The sequence below is a fragment of the Rattus norvegicus genome, chromosome 11, assembly GCF_021556685.1.
Source record: "Rattus norvegicus strain SHRSP/BbbUtx chromosome 11, alternate assembly SHRSP_T2T, whole genome shotgun sequence".
Classification (NCBI taxonomy): Eukaryota; Metazoa; Chordata; class Mammalia; order Rodentia; family Muridae; genus Rattus; species Rattus norvegicus.
The window spans coordinates 91,561,460-91,577,120 of NC_141544.1; positions in this window are offsets into that span (position 1 = coordinate 91,561,460).

Consider the following 15,661-nt stretch of genomic DNA (forward strand, 5'->3'; position numbering starts at 1 on the left):
TCTTGCCAAAGGAGTGACTGCACTGCTGAGGCCCAGGGAAAGCCCTCAGAAGTCTCTCTTACCTCATCTGTGACTGTTGGGCCCTACCTTGGAGTGTTTCCCTTCTCCCTCACTGAGCCTTTTAGCCTGCTATAGCAAGAAGTTGTTTACACCCTTGGCAGCTGCTCTTGTCCCCTGATTTGGGGTGAGGAATTTTCATGGCACCCTTCCCCCCCCCCCCACCAAGTCTTCCAGGTTGTTGTTGTTAAGAAGTTGTTTATGCCCCTGATTGGGCCCAGAAATTTTCACCACACAGACTTTACCTGTTTTCCTGGTTGGGGATTTTCACCTGCCTTGTTTTTCCATGGCTTTTGCCTCCGGTATATTAGGAGATATCAGTAAAGCCTTGGTGACACTCTCTGAAAACAGGTGATGGGTGTATGTTTTCTCTTTCAATCCCACAGACCTAAGCCCGATAGTCACACACTGGCGGTGCAGGCGCCATTATCTGGAGGTCCCACTGAGATCAGGAAAGAGAGGACAACCTGACAGGATTGTTCCAAAAGGCTGGCCGGCAAGGAAGTGGCGACCACGGGGCAAAGCTGCAAGTAAGTAGCCTACAAAGGTTTTGTCTTAGCCATGAGAACCACAAGTTCCTCGTTATTGGTCGTAGATCAGCTTGTAAGTTTACTCAAACAACAAGGTACTGGTATTAAGGTAAAGACAGCCCAAGATTTTGTTAAAACTATAAAACAAGTCAGTCCTTGGTTTATAGCTAGTGGCAGATTGAATATTCCCGATTGGAAATAGATTAAATGGGATTCACAGAAGGCCCTCCAAGATGGAGGATCAGAGAGCATTCCAATTGCTACCTATTCCTTATGGAGGTTAGTGAAGGACACTTTACTTAGTGAAAATGTGAGGGTCAAAGAGCAGATGATGGAGCAGATGGAGATTGAAAGGGCATTTGGAACTGCACAGAATGAACATATTAAAGAGTCAATTGTAGGGACAGCGGTGACTCTGATTCAACTTCCTATGAGTCTGATGCAGATGAGGAGATAACAGTGGAAAGGGAGACTGAGAAATTGGGAGAAAATGGGCCAGGAAAGGCCCCAGTAAGCAGAATTCAGAAGGGCCGCAGGAATTGAAAGCACGTGCAAAGAACAATAAAGATTTGGGGTAGTGGTGAGTAAACCTTGTAAAAAGGGACAAGGTAATAATGATAAAATGTTTTTGTGTGTGTGTTCTTTTAAAGTTATGCTAAAACCTAGAGAAGCAAAGTCAGTTCTCATAGATGCTTTTAGTCTTTCGACCCTGACTAGAGACAGTTTACAACCTAGACAAGAGAGAGAATGGGGTTGAGAAATACAGTTCTTCCAGACTCTCCACAGATGCTTTGGAGAGAGAAGGAACATGAGCTTAAGGTTTTTAAGAGCTCTCCATGGACAGAAGGAAGGCAGGAGACGTCTTGCCTCCTTGCTGGTATTGGAGAAGTGCTTATTTCTGGTTCTGGGTCCTTCAGGTAGGATATCTGGGTCCCTTTGGTGGGACGCCATCTAGTTTTCTCCCTGTATGTCTATTGTCTGTCCTTGGTGCACCAGGCTATCCATGAATGCCAATTTATGTCTGGGTTTTTCTTCTCATTGCTTGAATGTTTTGTGTTTCATGTTTTAAAAAAATGGTTAAAACTTTAAATGCTGGTTGATTCACCCCTTGATGTAGTTTTAACTCCTTTCAAGAAAGGAACAAATACATAAAAAGCAGTTTCAACTGACTTTTGGAACCCTGCATCTGTAGCTAGGAGCCTAGGTCCACTGGGGAAACTCCCTAGGGGGCTGGCTGAATGTTTACATTAGCCAGATCCTAAAGGCACCAGGAGCTTCACAGCTTCTGTGGTAATGGAACTGATGGCTGTTTCTCTTAGAAAATCTTTGACTGTGTTTATTGGACTCAACAGGTGACAAGGTGCTTCTCTTAAAATTACAGTTAGAAAAGGTAAAAATGGTGTTTGATCTAAATATTAAAGATATGTGTAGTCACTTCATTTTTTGTTTCTGATTAGTTTTAGATGTATAATACACTCTAGATGTCTTGGTTATAGTTTACTGACTTTTAAGTTATTGGGTATGGTTAATAATTTGTAACATTGGTAACAGAAAGTTGGCTTAAAACTGGAGTCATTCTAGACAACCAGTGGCATGAACCAACCCCAGGAAACAGGTCTAAATAGGAATAATATTTTAATATAATTCTTATTCTAGAAACCAGACTTATAAAAGAATTTAGAGTAATGTCTTCGTTGAGGAATTAGAACCTGCACCATCATCATTCGTTCACAGGCAAGAATTGGCAGTCAAACTTTGGAGCATGGGGAATGGACTTGGTGTTTTGGAGAGACTGGATTTTGGAGAATAGATGGTTTGTTGGAGGTTGAGTTTTGCTTTCCAAAGTTATGGTTGTGCTCTGGTGTTACAAGGGAAACTTAAAGATTGTGGTTAAAGATTGCCAGGTTACATTGGCTACAGTCTACAGTTTGATCACAGACAGGCTCAAGATTCTAACTCACACATATTTGTAATTAAAAAAATCAAACAGGTAGAGATTGTTACAGGATTTAGGAAGGGTTGATGTGCCTATGGAACTTATAAGAGCATTATAGCCTGTTTGCTTACTCAAACTGCTATTTCAAGAAATACATGTAGCATTATTACAGATTTAAAAGATTGTTTTTATGCTGTTTCTTTACATGGTGGCGATTGTGAAAGATTTTCATTTAGTGAGTTTGCTTATAATTTTGGAGAGTCCATGAAGTGATACCATTGAAAAATTTTGCCTTGAGGAAATTTTTTTGTCACTTTTTCAATACAAGAAGCTAAGACTTGAATCTTTCAGTGTATATTATTCATTATATAGACATTTTAATTTTAGTACAAGCCTTTACTCTTACAACGTGCTTTACATTTTGGGGAGTAGCTGCTGCTCCAGAAAAAGATTCGATATTTCTTTTCAATATTTGAGACATTGGTCAATTAAGAAGAAAAAAATTTTTTTCTGAAGTCTGTGCCATGCATGTTGGCACCATTTTTCCCTTTTTGTTCGGAATTGGGACTAAGGTAGTGTCAAGGGAGGAGATTCTGAATTGTTCTTCCAGGTCCTGTCTATTGATCAGTTGTGAGGAACAGGCAGATTTTGCATTGATTGAGTTCCTGTGTGATCCCCATAACCTCTGGATGAAAGGCTGATTCCCAGTGTTACTCTACAGGCACAAAAGAGACTTTGGCATTACTGTGATGTTCATTGCTGCCATCACCATTTCAGCCACCCCTGCTGCTGCAGTGGCCAGTTTGGCCATATCTCAATCGGCAGCTGTGGTTGGGACTATGAATACATTCTGGAGAAGTCGCCATGATACTGACTGTACAGAATAGGGTTAAAATTCAGATTCAGTTGGTCATTCTTAATCTCAACCAACAAACTGCTCTCTATTGGACTTCCTCTGGGAAACCCATGTTATATCTTGTTCTACCTTTTATCATTCTATGTATAACCCCTGTTAAGGTCCTTAATAACAACAAGGCTGTTGGGGATTTGAATGCTTATCTTGATTGCTCACTCTTAGCAGCTGCCCCTGGGCTGTTTTAAAGTACCAACAGATCCAGTCTCAGGCTGAAACCAAATAGGTTTGGTTTTCATTGACCGGGAATAATCCATCGACTCAAATTAGAGGCTCAGTTTGTACAACAAGTAGTTAGTCAAAGACGGGCAACCTCCTGGAACCATACTCGCCTAAGACAGAAACCCTGAGGCTGGCAGGGTTTTCAGAGACTGGAAAGAGTTTTGAACCCCAGATTGATCCTAAGAGAGGTGCAACTTAAAAAAATAAAAGAGGGGAAATTGTTGGGCCCTATCTTGGTGTGTTTCCCTTCCCCCTCGCTGAGCCTTTTAGCCTGCTATAGCAAGAAGTTGTTTACATCCTTGGCAGCTGCTCTTGGCCGCTGATTTGGGGTTGGGACTGTCCATGGCACTCTTCCTCCCCATTGAGTCTTCCAGCTTGTTGTTGTTAAGAAGTTGTTTATGCCCCTGATTGGGCCCAGAACTTTCAAGCACACAGACTTTTCCTGTTTTCCTGGTTGGGGATTTTCACCTGCCTTGTTTTTCCATGACTTTTGCCTTGGGTATATAAGGAGATGTCAATAAAGCCTTGGGGGCACTCTCTGAAAATGGGTGACCTGTGTACCTGTTTTCTTTCAATCCCACACACCTACTTCCGATATTCACACACTGGCAGCCCAGGCACCAACACTTGGTCCTGAGAAGGTTGGACCCCCAGTGCAAGGGAATATCAAGGGGGGGTGGTAATGTGAAGTGGACGGGGAGGAACACCTTTATGTGGTAGGGGAAGGGGATAGGGGGCTTATGGACAGGAAACCGGTAAAGGGAGTAATATTCGAAATGTAAATAAAAAAATCCAACAAAAAATGGAAAAAAGAAAAAGAAGATATAAGGATATTATATTATAAGAAGGCAAGACCAGGGGCTGGGGATTTAGCTCAGTGGTAGAGCACTTACCTAGGAAGCGCAAGGCCCTGGGTTCAGTCCCCAGCTCCGAAAAAAAGAACCCAAAAAAAAAAAAAAGTCACGACCAAAGCATGTGAGTGGCTAGCAGAATAGCTCTGTGCAAACACACCATCTAAGCTCAAGCCCTAGAAACGTCATGGCAGATGGAGTTGTCCTGTTTCCATATTCCTTCATGTTGTCCCCTTAATTCTGGCAAGCATACATCTCTACACAAAACAGACAAATCTAAAATGAATTTGCTTTAAAGCATATGTAACAGGGACTTAAACCACCATGGTCATTGGCAGTTCAATGACCAAACCTAACCAATGAAATAAGAGGACATTGAAGAGGCAGAGGAGCCAGTGTGGATGGTGGAATGAAGCCAAGTTGGAAGTTGAAGTAAGCAAGCCTTGGAGTCCCTGGTCCACCTCTTGACATGCTCAGGGGCTTAGTCAGATGACTATGATGCTTTGGGGAGACATTCAAGCAAATGACCAGAGGAGGAGACACTGTTCTGAGTCTCCAAACTGTCAGGTTTAATAGGAAGACCCCCTCAGGGCTGACACAGGCTCTCACTTCATGTACCAATGGAAAGTCTTGGATTTCCATATGGGGCCTTTGTTAAATAATGCAAATATGTTTGCTACTGCCCAGCAAGCATTCAGTTTTTTCCTCCACCATCAATGTTATTTTTCTCTTTCTGTCCTGGGAGAAGGGACAGAAGGCTCTGTTGTGAGGTCTGCTTAAATCCAACATAAATCCAACGTGACTCAAACACCAGGTCAATGCAAACAACAAAAAAAATTGGTTATAATCCAGCTGCTACTGATCCATCAGAGTCACATAACGGACTCGGGAGCTGAACTTTAATAACCGAGTATTATAGAATATTGAGCTGAACCACAACCTTGAAGGGACATTGCACAGCCTCTTTAAAGGATGAGACCACAAACCTAGGGAGAGCAGGGTGGGCTGTAGCACTGTCCAATTTTTTTTTGTTTTGTTTTTTGACATACAGAGTTGAATGAGGTAGTTTTCACCAATCAGGTTAGAAGTAGTTTCCTGGGCCTGGGAATATGAACTTAGTTTGACCCTGCCAGCAAGATGGAGAAGTTGTCCTTGAGATGTCTGGACTCAGACAACTGATTCCTTATTAAGAAGCCGGTCAGCTGTTGTGAAGCTTCAAGCTCCCCTAGGGCCTAGGACTGAAAGACCCTCAGACAGGGGAGACTCTCGCTCCAGTCCTGAGGACACCCAACACCCCACGAACACACGGGACTCAGTCTTGATGTAAGAACAAGAGGTTTATTTTGGGATACCAATGCACTGGGGCTTGACACGGTCCTCACACAGGAGGGATGTTAAGAGCCTCAAACAACAGAAATGTACAGCTTAAATAGTCATTTAAGATCACACAGTTTCATTAGCTCAGCTATTTCGGTGCCAAGGATAACTAGGCAGATGTTTCTCATCCTGGAATTCCTGGGACAAGGCCGTAACCATATTAATGCAGCTATTTCAGTACTAAGGATGTCTGACTTGATATATGTTTTCTCATTCTGGGGTTCCCAGGACAAGGACCAAGGATATCTGACTTGGCAGATGTTTCTCTTCTGGAGTTCCCAGGACAAGGCTATAGCTATGTCAGCACAGCTATGTCAGTACCAAGGACGTCTGACTTGATATAGGTTTTCTTGTTCTGGGTCACAATCTATAGTGGTCAGTAGCTTCCTGGAGATGTTTCCTGTCCTGTAATTGCCCTGCATAAATATGTTCTATACCATCTGTTCTTATGGTCGGGCAGCTTCCTAGAGAGAGGGTGGGAATGTGCTTTCTGTACTTTCTGGTCTATTGTCCTACATCTAGGGGCTAAGCAAGGGCCAGCTTAAAAGATTCTCATTCTTAAGAAATGGCCGCACTAATATCAAATGGGGATCTTTCAGGACCTTGAATTTATGGAGTCTGAAAACAAATGGTAGTACTGAGAGTAAGTGTCTTTTGCTTGTTCCCAGCAGGTCTTGCTATACAGAGGGAACAACTGCAAGGACAGAGGCATGTTTGCCCTGTTTAGCTGCAATGAAGAAACTCGTTTGAACAAGTGCCATCGACATGAGAAGCAAGCTGGAAGCTGCACATCTTGAGCATGCTAAGAGGTGTCACGTGTCAGTGCTACATGGCCACTCTAGTTTCTTCTCTGTTCTCCACTGTGTGTGGGCTGCCACACCTTTGGGGGGAGTGGAATGACCCTTTCACCGGGGTCACCTAAGAGTATTAGAAAACACAGATATTTACTTTAGGATTCATAGCAAAAATTCAGTGATGAATAATAACAAAATGGTATTACGGTTGGGGGGTTGGTCACTACAACATAAGAAACTGAATTAAAGGGCTGCAGCATTTGGAAGGGTGAGAACCACTGCTTTAGATAAAACATAGAACAAAAGCAACTTAGGATAAAAGAGTTTATTTCAGCTTACAACTCTTAGGTCATCAGTGAGGGAATTCTGGACAGGAACTCAAGGCAGGAACCAGGAGTCTGGAATTGAAGCAGAGGCCATGGAGGGATGCTTCTAAGTAGCTTGCTCCTCATAGTTTTCTCAGTCTGGCTTCTCTTACAGTCTAGGACCACCTGCACAGGTCTCCCCCCAGGCCCTCCCACAGGGAGGTGAATCATTAATCAAGGAAGTGCTCCCACAGATTTGCCTACAGACCAGTGTAATGGAAACTTTTCTCAAGGTTCCCTCTTTGCAAGTGCTCCTACTTGATTGGAATTGAAAAACACAAAACAAAACAAAAACAAATAAACAATAAACAAAAACGAAAACGAAAAAACATTCCTGGCATTTAATTGCAGGAGGAAGAGGCAAGCCCATTTCTGTGAATTGGAACTAGTGCCAGGACAGGCTGGGCTGCAGAAAGAAACATCGTCTCGAAAAATAAAACAAAACAAAACCAAAAGTGAAACCAGCACAACAGACTAAGCAAAGAGCGTGCTTGGCTTGTGCTCTGAACCTTGTGAAGATGCCAGTTGAGCAAGCATTCAGGCCCCTCCCACTGGAGGTGGGGCTTGTAGGAATTGGAAGGAGGGTTGTTCTGTCACTCTTCCAAGTCTGTACTAGATTCTGAGTATTGCTTGAACTGCCTCACAAGTGACAGAGGAAAGAAGAAAGGTATGGGTGCTAGAAGCAGCTAGGAAGGAATATTAACCGTGTTCTCTGTTCAGTGGCTCTGTCTGGATGCTTACTACAGCCAGGTCCTGGAATGTTTCTTTTTCTTTATTGTTTTCCTTGAGGTTTTTTTTGTCTGACTTTGAGACAGGGTCCCATGTAGCACCGGCTGCCCTTAAACTGGCTGAGAGCAAGGATGCCTTTGAAGTTCTGATCCAGTGATGAGGGTGGATGTAGACTAGTGCATGCACCACCCAGGGACCAAACACAGGGTTAAGTTCATGCACTTACCAACACAGCTACATCCCCAGATCTGACCTTTACTCTTTAAGTTGGTTATTAAGAATATATGAATACACCAGGCAGTGGTACTACATACCTTTAATCCCAGTACTCAGGAGGCAGAGGCAGACGTGAGTTAGGAATAAACTCTGTGTGTGTGTGTGTGTGTGTGTGTGTGTGCCAGTGAAATTCAGGAAAATATTGTGAGATGGTTCAGTCCGAAATAAACACCTTGCTTTTGCATTGATCTGCATCTGGGTGTCTCTAAATAAGTACCATCGACGGAGGATTGGGTGTCTTACATTTGGAGGCTTGTCTGGGATCGAGGAGAGCCCCCTCCCCCAGCAACCACCGACTAGATTGATGGGAGGGAAAAAGACTGAGCTCAGCAACAGGCATCTACTTGTAAGTGTTTATTTCTCTGTGCCTTTTGTTTCCACTCTCGTCTTGCAAGCAGGGTGTCACTGGAAAGCCTCTAGTCTGGTATGGTCAACTGCGGTGGGCAGACGTGCCTTAACGCTGTGACCGTGGTGAGTTGGGAGGACTCTTCTCCTTTTGGAACCTGCTAGACTCTATACTGGTGGGAGTTAGCCAAGTCACCTGATTTCCTGGTTTGTGCGCCCGTTGCAGGGGCAAACTGTCGTGTGTTGATTGTCTTTCTCTGTGTTCCTGGACTTGGACTGACGTTATTTTTGGACATGGGACAGACTGAATCTACCCTGTTAAACATCCTAGTTAACTACTGGAGGGAAGGAAGTTAGGAAAGAGGAGAAATCTTGTCAGTAGTAGTAAAGAAAGGCAGGTTAGTTACTCTCTGCTCCTCCAAAATGGCCCACCTTTGGAGTAGAGTGGCCACCCATAGGGACCTTTGATTTGCAGGTGATCAAGGGGGTAGAGGAAAGAGTCTTTAGGCCAGGATCCCTCGGGCACCCAGACCAAGTACCCTATACAGTTATTTGGAAGGATCTAGTGGAGGAACACACACACACACACACACACACACACACACACACACACACACACTTATGGATAAAAGCCTGGACCTCACCACTCCTGCCAGTTGAAGCCGGGTACTAATGATTATTGCCCAGTCCAGGACTTATAAGAGGTAAACCGTCAAGTGGCTGACATCCACCCAGTTGAGAACAACCTGGGGTATATTGGGAGGTTGATTTCACAGAAGTTAAGCCAGGAAAATATGGTTACAAATTCCTCATTGTGTTTGTACATACTTTCCCGGGATGGGTTGAGGCTTTCCCCACAAAGCAGGGAACAGCTAATGTGAGAGTCAAGAAGATATTAGAAGAAATTTTCCCCATGTTCTTAGTGACCAAGGTAATTGGATCGGACAATAGTCTTTCTTTTGTTTCTAAGGTAAGTCAAGCATTGGGAAAGATATTGGGGACTAATTGGAAGCTCCATTGTGCGTACTGTCCCCAGAGCTCAGGGAAGGTAGAGAGAATGAACAGAACCCTAAAAGTGACCTTAATTAAATTGTCCTTGGAGACTGGTGCTGACTGGGTGGTGCTCTTTCCCCTGGTCCTTTTCCAAGCCTGGAACACTACCTACCATTTTAACCTGACCCTTTTTGAGATCTTGTTTGGTACTCCAACTCCCTTGGTGTCCACTGGACCCTCCCTGGAGGTATTCCAACTTGCTGATAGGAATCTCTTCTTGAGGCTCCTAACCCTTCAGTCAATACAACATGAGATTTGGCCCAAACCTTATATGCTCCAGGAATGCCAGAGACGCCCTCACAATTTCTAGACTAGTGACTGGGTCTGTGTCCTAAGGCATTGGGCACAGTCGGTGGAACCCGAGTGGAAGGGACCCTTTCTGGTGCTGTTAACCATTCCCACAGCCCTCAAGGTGGATGGTATTATGGCCTGGGTACACATGTACCATATTAAACCTGTAGACGTTCCACTCCCCGCAGACCCCATGCACACACACTGGTTGGTACAGAAGAGGGACAATCCACCCAAGCTCAAGATTGCTCAGCCCTCATCATGTCTACCTGGTGGTACCTCTGGATTTTGATTCTTTCCTCCATCCTATGCAGCCCCATGTGCCTGTTCGTCAAACCTGGACTGTGGTTTCCACTGGACATGGAGATGGGGTCACCTCCCTGATGGCCTCCAAATCCCCCAACACGTGGTGGCCCGCCCTCACTTCAAGCTGTGCCAGCTGGCTGCAGGTCAAGACTCGTGGGACATCTCTACCCATGATGGGAACACAGGCAGAAGCAAACTGCCCATATGGGCTGGGGGTTTGAGGGGGAGGACAATAAGATGTGCATTCACGGCATGGAGGTATCAGCTGCAGGAGACCCCCATTTATGTTTGCCTGGAGATGGAAGAGAAGGGGCAGACGTTCACCAATGCAGGGGTCCAGACCAATTTTATTGCACTACCCAGGGATGTGAAACTACAGGAGACACATACTGGAACCCCTCCTCCTCTTGGGACTTGATAACAGTAAAAAGAAATTACATGACTGGGGGACCCTACCCGGGGAACCGAGGGTATTGGGACACCCCCTGTGCAAACGCCACCTGTAACCCAATAATAATCAGATTCACTAGAAAGTCAAAGAAAGAACAGGATGGCTAAAGGGAAAAACTTGGGAACTCAGGTTGTACAAATTGGGAGAAGATGATGGCCAAAGTGCAAAAAGGGCTAGGCAAACAGAAGAGAGAAAGAGAACAGATGCTGGTTCAAGTCTTGGTTTAACTCATCATCTTGTTGGGACCCCTAATTGTTTTCCTGCTGTTGTTGACCTTTGGACCCTGCATATTGAGCAAGCTTATAGCCTTAATAAAAGAGAGAATAGGTGCAGTACATCTGATGGTCCTACGCCCACAATATGAGACCCTGAGGACAGGACCTGGAGAATAAGATTTAGTCACCAGAGACCCCTAAGCATAGCTCCAAGATTGGAGCTTGTACAAGAAAAAGGGGAAATGAAGGACCCTAGGAGCTTTACACCCACCTGCCTCAGGGCAAGGCTAGGTCAAGTTCCATCCTCCACCCACAGGAACATTTTTGAGTAGAAAATTCTCAGAATGTACTGTCTGATGCTTGTTAGCCAATAGACTCAAAGGTCGATATGCTTAGCCAATAAGTTTGAACTGTAAACTTGCTGATGTAACCTGTGCCCCCAAACTATAAAAACTGCTTTTGTAATAGCTATTTGGGGTCACCCTCTAGTCATTTACCGGAGGGACTAATTGAAGGTTGACCCCGACATGCCAGAAAATAAACCTCTCATTTTGCATCGATCTGAGTCTCTGTGTCACTCGGGAGTGTCTCGAAGTTAAATACCAAGGGTTGGGGTCTTACAGTATCATATCCTCTGACATCATAATTGCACACTGTTCTGAGATACAGTGTAGGGACCGTGTAATCACAGATCCATTCAGTGCTAGCAATCAAAGCTAGGCTTTCTGGAAGGACAGCCAGTCTTCTTCATTGCTGGACCAACACTCCAACCCATAACCATTTTTCAATGCACACCTCCCCAGAGTTCTGGAAATCCTCTTATGAGAGGATGTTTTGCTGAAGCAGATGTGTGATGTAATCCTGAGAGGTGCCTGGTGAAAGGGCCTGTGATGTTTTGCTAAAACAGATGCTTGGGAGGACATATGGTGTTTGGAAGAGCATAAGTGTAACTCACAGACAGTGGACAATCCTCAGACTCAGGCCAATTGACAGAGCCTTGAGGTTTCTTCTGGACCAAATACTTGCTTAATGTGTTTGGTGTTTGCTTGTGGACTCGACTGCTAACAATGAAGACTGGAATCACCCTCACAGAATTCTTTTTAACAGGTCCACAACCCCCGTTTCCTATTAACCTTCCTTTTCCTCTACCCTTAGAGGGTGATGGTCTAGAAGGGAGGTAGGTGTTAAAGAACTATGATTAAAGTAAGTTGAAAAATCTAAGCCTACAGAATAACCATGACATGGAAAACCAAAAAACAATCAAAACTGGCTACCAGACACAAAAAAAGTTTTAGTATACACATGGGAATGAGTTAAGATGTTCAAAAAATATCACTAAAGGTACAATTAATTCCCATTTCACTTAGAAAATCTGCTAGGCTAAGGAGAAACTAACCCTAGTCCTTCCTGGAATCCCTTTAGCCTGCTCTTCCCCACATAGATTTGTACCATTGTTCTAGAATCTCACATAGTGCCAAGTTTGGGTGGACACAGAGGACGACTGACCTGAACACATCTCTCTGTGAGGCTACTTTAACTGCTACTTCTACGTTCAACTAAGGATGAAGAACTTCTCAGAAAGAAGGTCAGGAGACAGAAGTGTCAAGATATACCACAGAGCTTTGCCCTCCGAGGATCTGGCCCAGGATGTGTTTTTTTTTTTTTTAAGAGAGGTCAGATCTCTGTGTCTCAGGAATCCCAATCCCAATGCCCTTCTCATCTCTTTTCCACAAAATGGCTTCTCTCCGATCTCAGATGAGTTTTCCATATTTACTTTTGGTGCTAAACAACTTTTGTCTTGCACTTTAAACCTCTTCCTGCTTATTTAGAAATCTGGACTCCAGCATTTGGAGTCAGGTTAATACACTTTCAGATTTTCTCTGCTTTGCATCCACAATGGTCTAAATACTCAATAACCAGCACGTCACATACATTGGTCAGTTCCAGCAAGCATGTGGAACATTTGCTGACCAGAATTAACTGGGGTGTCCATTTTCAGGGGGCAAGCTGCATGTTACCCTAAGGAGTCACTTTGGTCACTTTGGATACAGAAGGATGAAAACAGAGTCAGCTGCTTGAGCCGAAAAAGGAGGAGAAGTAATCAGAAAACCAGGAAGAAATTTAAAAAAAAAACACCCTCAGGGCACACTTGATGCAAAACTGAGACACAGTCTAAATGTATCCAGGGAGGAGTGAGATTGGGTGTGATACACAGACTGCCATAATCAGACATAAGGAAGCTTACTCAGTCACATGCTTTGACCCTTAGTAACCCGGACAGCTCAGATGATCACTCGGAACCTCCCCCTCCAATGCTGCATTGTTTGCCTCCTGACTGTCCTGGGAGTGAGTCTACACTAGAAATGCCACAGTGATCCAAGTCTTTCCTGACACTGTGCTTCCTAACTTCCTCCTTTCCCAGTTGCCAGCTCCTCCATTTCCTTCTCTTTACCCTTCCTCTCACCTGGAAACCTATCTAGGGTTCTGAGACAGTACAAAGACATCTATACATCTAGTAGCCTGGAACTATTGCTGGACCTCACAGACACTGGTAATAATACATGTAAACCCACAGACTGCTGTCCTACTATGTACTCAGCATGTTAGCTTGACCTCCCTTCTTGAGAAGGATGCCGAAACCAAGCTTAAGTTGGATTTCCCACATAGTCAGCTTTTCAAAACTAATCTTTGTTTTGTTTTGTTCTTTGAGACAGAGTTCGTTTGTGTAATCCTGGCTGTCTTAGCAGTCACTCTGTAGACCAGGCTGCCCTTGAGCCCAGAGACCCGCCTGCCTCTGTTTCCAGAGTGCTGGAGTTGAAGGCATGTGCTACGACTGTTTGGATGCACAGGGGTAGTCTTAAGTTATGTACTCTCCATGCTCCTGAGCCAAGAGTAATGCACACGTGTATGCATGTGTGTTTTGATGAAACCAGCAAATAGATACAAAGTGGCCTTACAAATGAGTATCAACCATAACTGTTGGATGTAACACGGATACTGTGTGTTTGTTATATGGGTCACTTTAATATAGGAGAAACCTGAAGTAGGTTTGATACTACAAAGAATTTACTTGATTGTTGGGGGGAGGGTGGTAATGGGGGTAGGATGGGGAGAGGAAGCCCATATAGAAGGGGAGGGGGAGGGGTTAGGGGGATGTTGTCCAGGAAACTGGGAAGGGGAATGACAATTGAAATGTAAATAAGAAATACTCGTTAATAAAGATAAAAAAAAAGAATTTACTGATCAGCACTCTTGGGAAATATTTAATTACACAAAGTAGAATTTAGTTAAAGGAGCTCTGTTTCTGATACAATTAGAAGGTAAGAGGTGTCCTGGACTGACTTGTTAGAAACTGTAAGAAAGAAAAACTGTACATAATTGAAGTGGTAGGTGTGTGCTGTTGTTGTAAGGGGATGGGCAGGTTTCAGTTAGTTTAACATGCAGTTATACAGAGGTGGATCAACGGCAACCTAAGAAATTAATGTCACGATAATTATACATTAGCTTAGCTAATATGGGACTGGCTCTAACCAAGTAGCAAGCAAGTTTTCTGACTTTACTGCTCTGGCTTTCCTTGTCTCCTTCTAATTACAGCTTTGTAGGCCGTTCTTATTTAATAGGCCCTTATTTAATAGGTAATATACTGATTACCTCTGTGCTTTCCTTTGGGGTTTTAAAACCACAAGGTTTTGGCTACAAGTTGGAATACAAGTCACATAATTCAGACACAGTGGATGGATGCAAAAGGTTTGAAAATGTGCCTGGACTTGACAGCTGTAAGCCTGCTTTCCAGTCTTAACCAGAGCATCTGACCTGTTTGCCTGTCCTGGAGTGACTTGTGTGGCTGGAGCCCTTGCCAGGTCTCCTAGAAGCACCTGCTCTTCCTTGGATCTGCAGTCCTTGAAGGTGTGAGTGGCTGTGCACTTGTACTAACTACTGTGCTCACTTCAGTGCTTTTTATAAATGCGGTAGCTTTGTGCAACCTTTTCCAAATGGGTGGTTAATTTGCATATTAGAAAGTAGATAATGAGTCAACCAGGAGCACATGACTTCCTAACTGATCTGCCCACCATTTCTGCTTTTGGGGAACAGTGTACAAGCTCGGTTGTATTAAAGCACTCTGGACTGGTTCCTCAGCCTGCTGCCAAACTAAGCTTTCCTTGGTTTTGTTTTGGTTTGTTTATTGAATCAGGGTTTCTCTGTGTGTCCCTGGCTTTCCTGGAAGTCACTCTGTAGACCAGCCTGGCCTTGAACTCAGAGATCTGCCAACATCTGCCTTCACGTGCTGGAAGTAAAGGCCTGTGCCACCACTGCCTGGCCAACTTTTCTTTTTGTTATTTAATATTTGTGACATTTGGTGGCTTATATGAATATGAAAAGTCATTTGGGCATACCTTCTGTTCTATACAGAACTCTTTCTCAGTCTGACTTCTGCATGCGTAAAAGAGAAGGATTTCTGTGAAAACCCTAAAGCAATATTATAAAGATACTATGATTTCCCCACTGTTCAGGGCAAGAAACCGTGATGGGAAGGTTATGTGACTCCGACTCATGCATACGACTCACTCCCACCTAGACACACATACATGGAGGCCTAGGTACACACTCAGACAAGCATGAAACACATGCACACTGGCATACATGCACACAGCTGCACAGACACAGTCACATAGACGGTCATGGGTAGAACCAGATTCCCATTACTTAGGACCTGTAGCCCAGCACCTGTTCCTGCTGCACTTCTGTAAAGTCACCATTCAGCCCACATTGACAGCACCCTGCTTCAGGCCTCCAGGCCTCTCAGGCAGACTCCACCTCCAACTAGACATCAACCACACGGAATTCAACTTCCAAGATTTGGTTCTTTTATTTCTCCTTTCTTTTTTTTTCCTTCTTTCCTTCCTTCCCTCTCTCTATCTTTCCTTTCCTTTCTTTTATTCTTCATTGTTA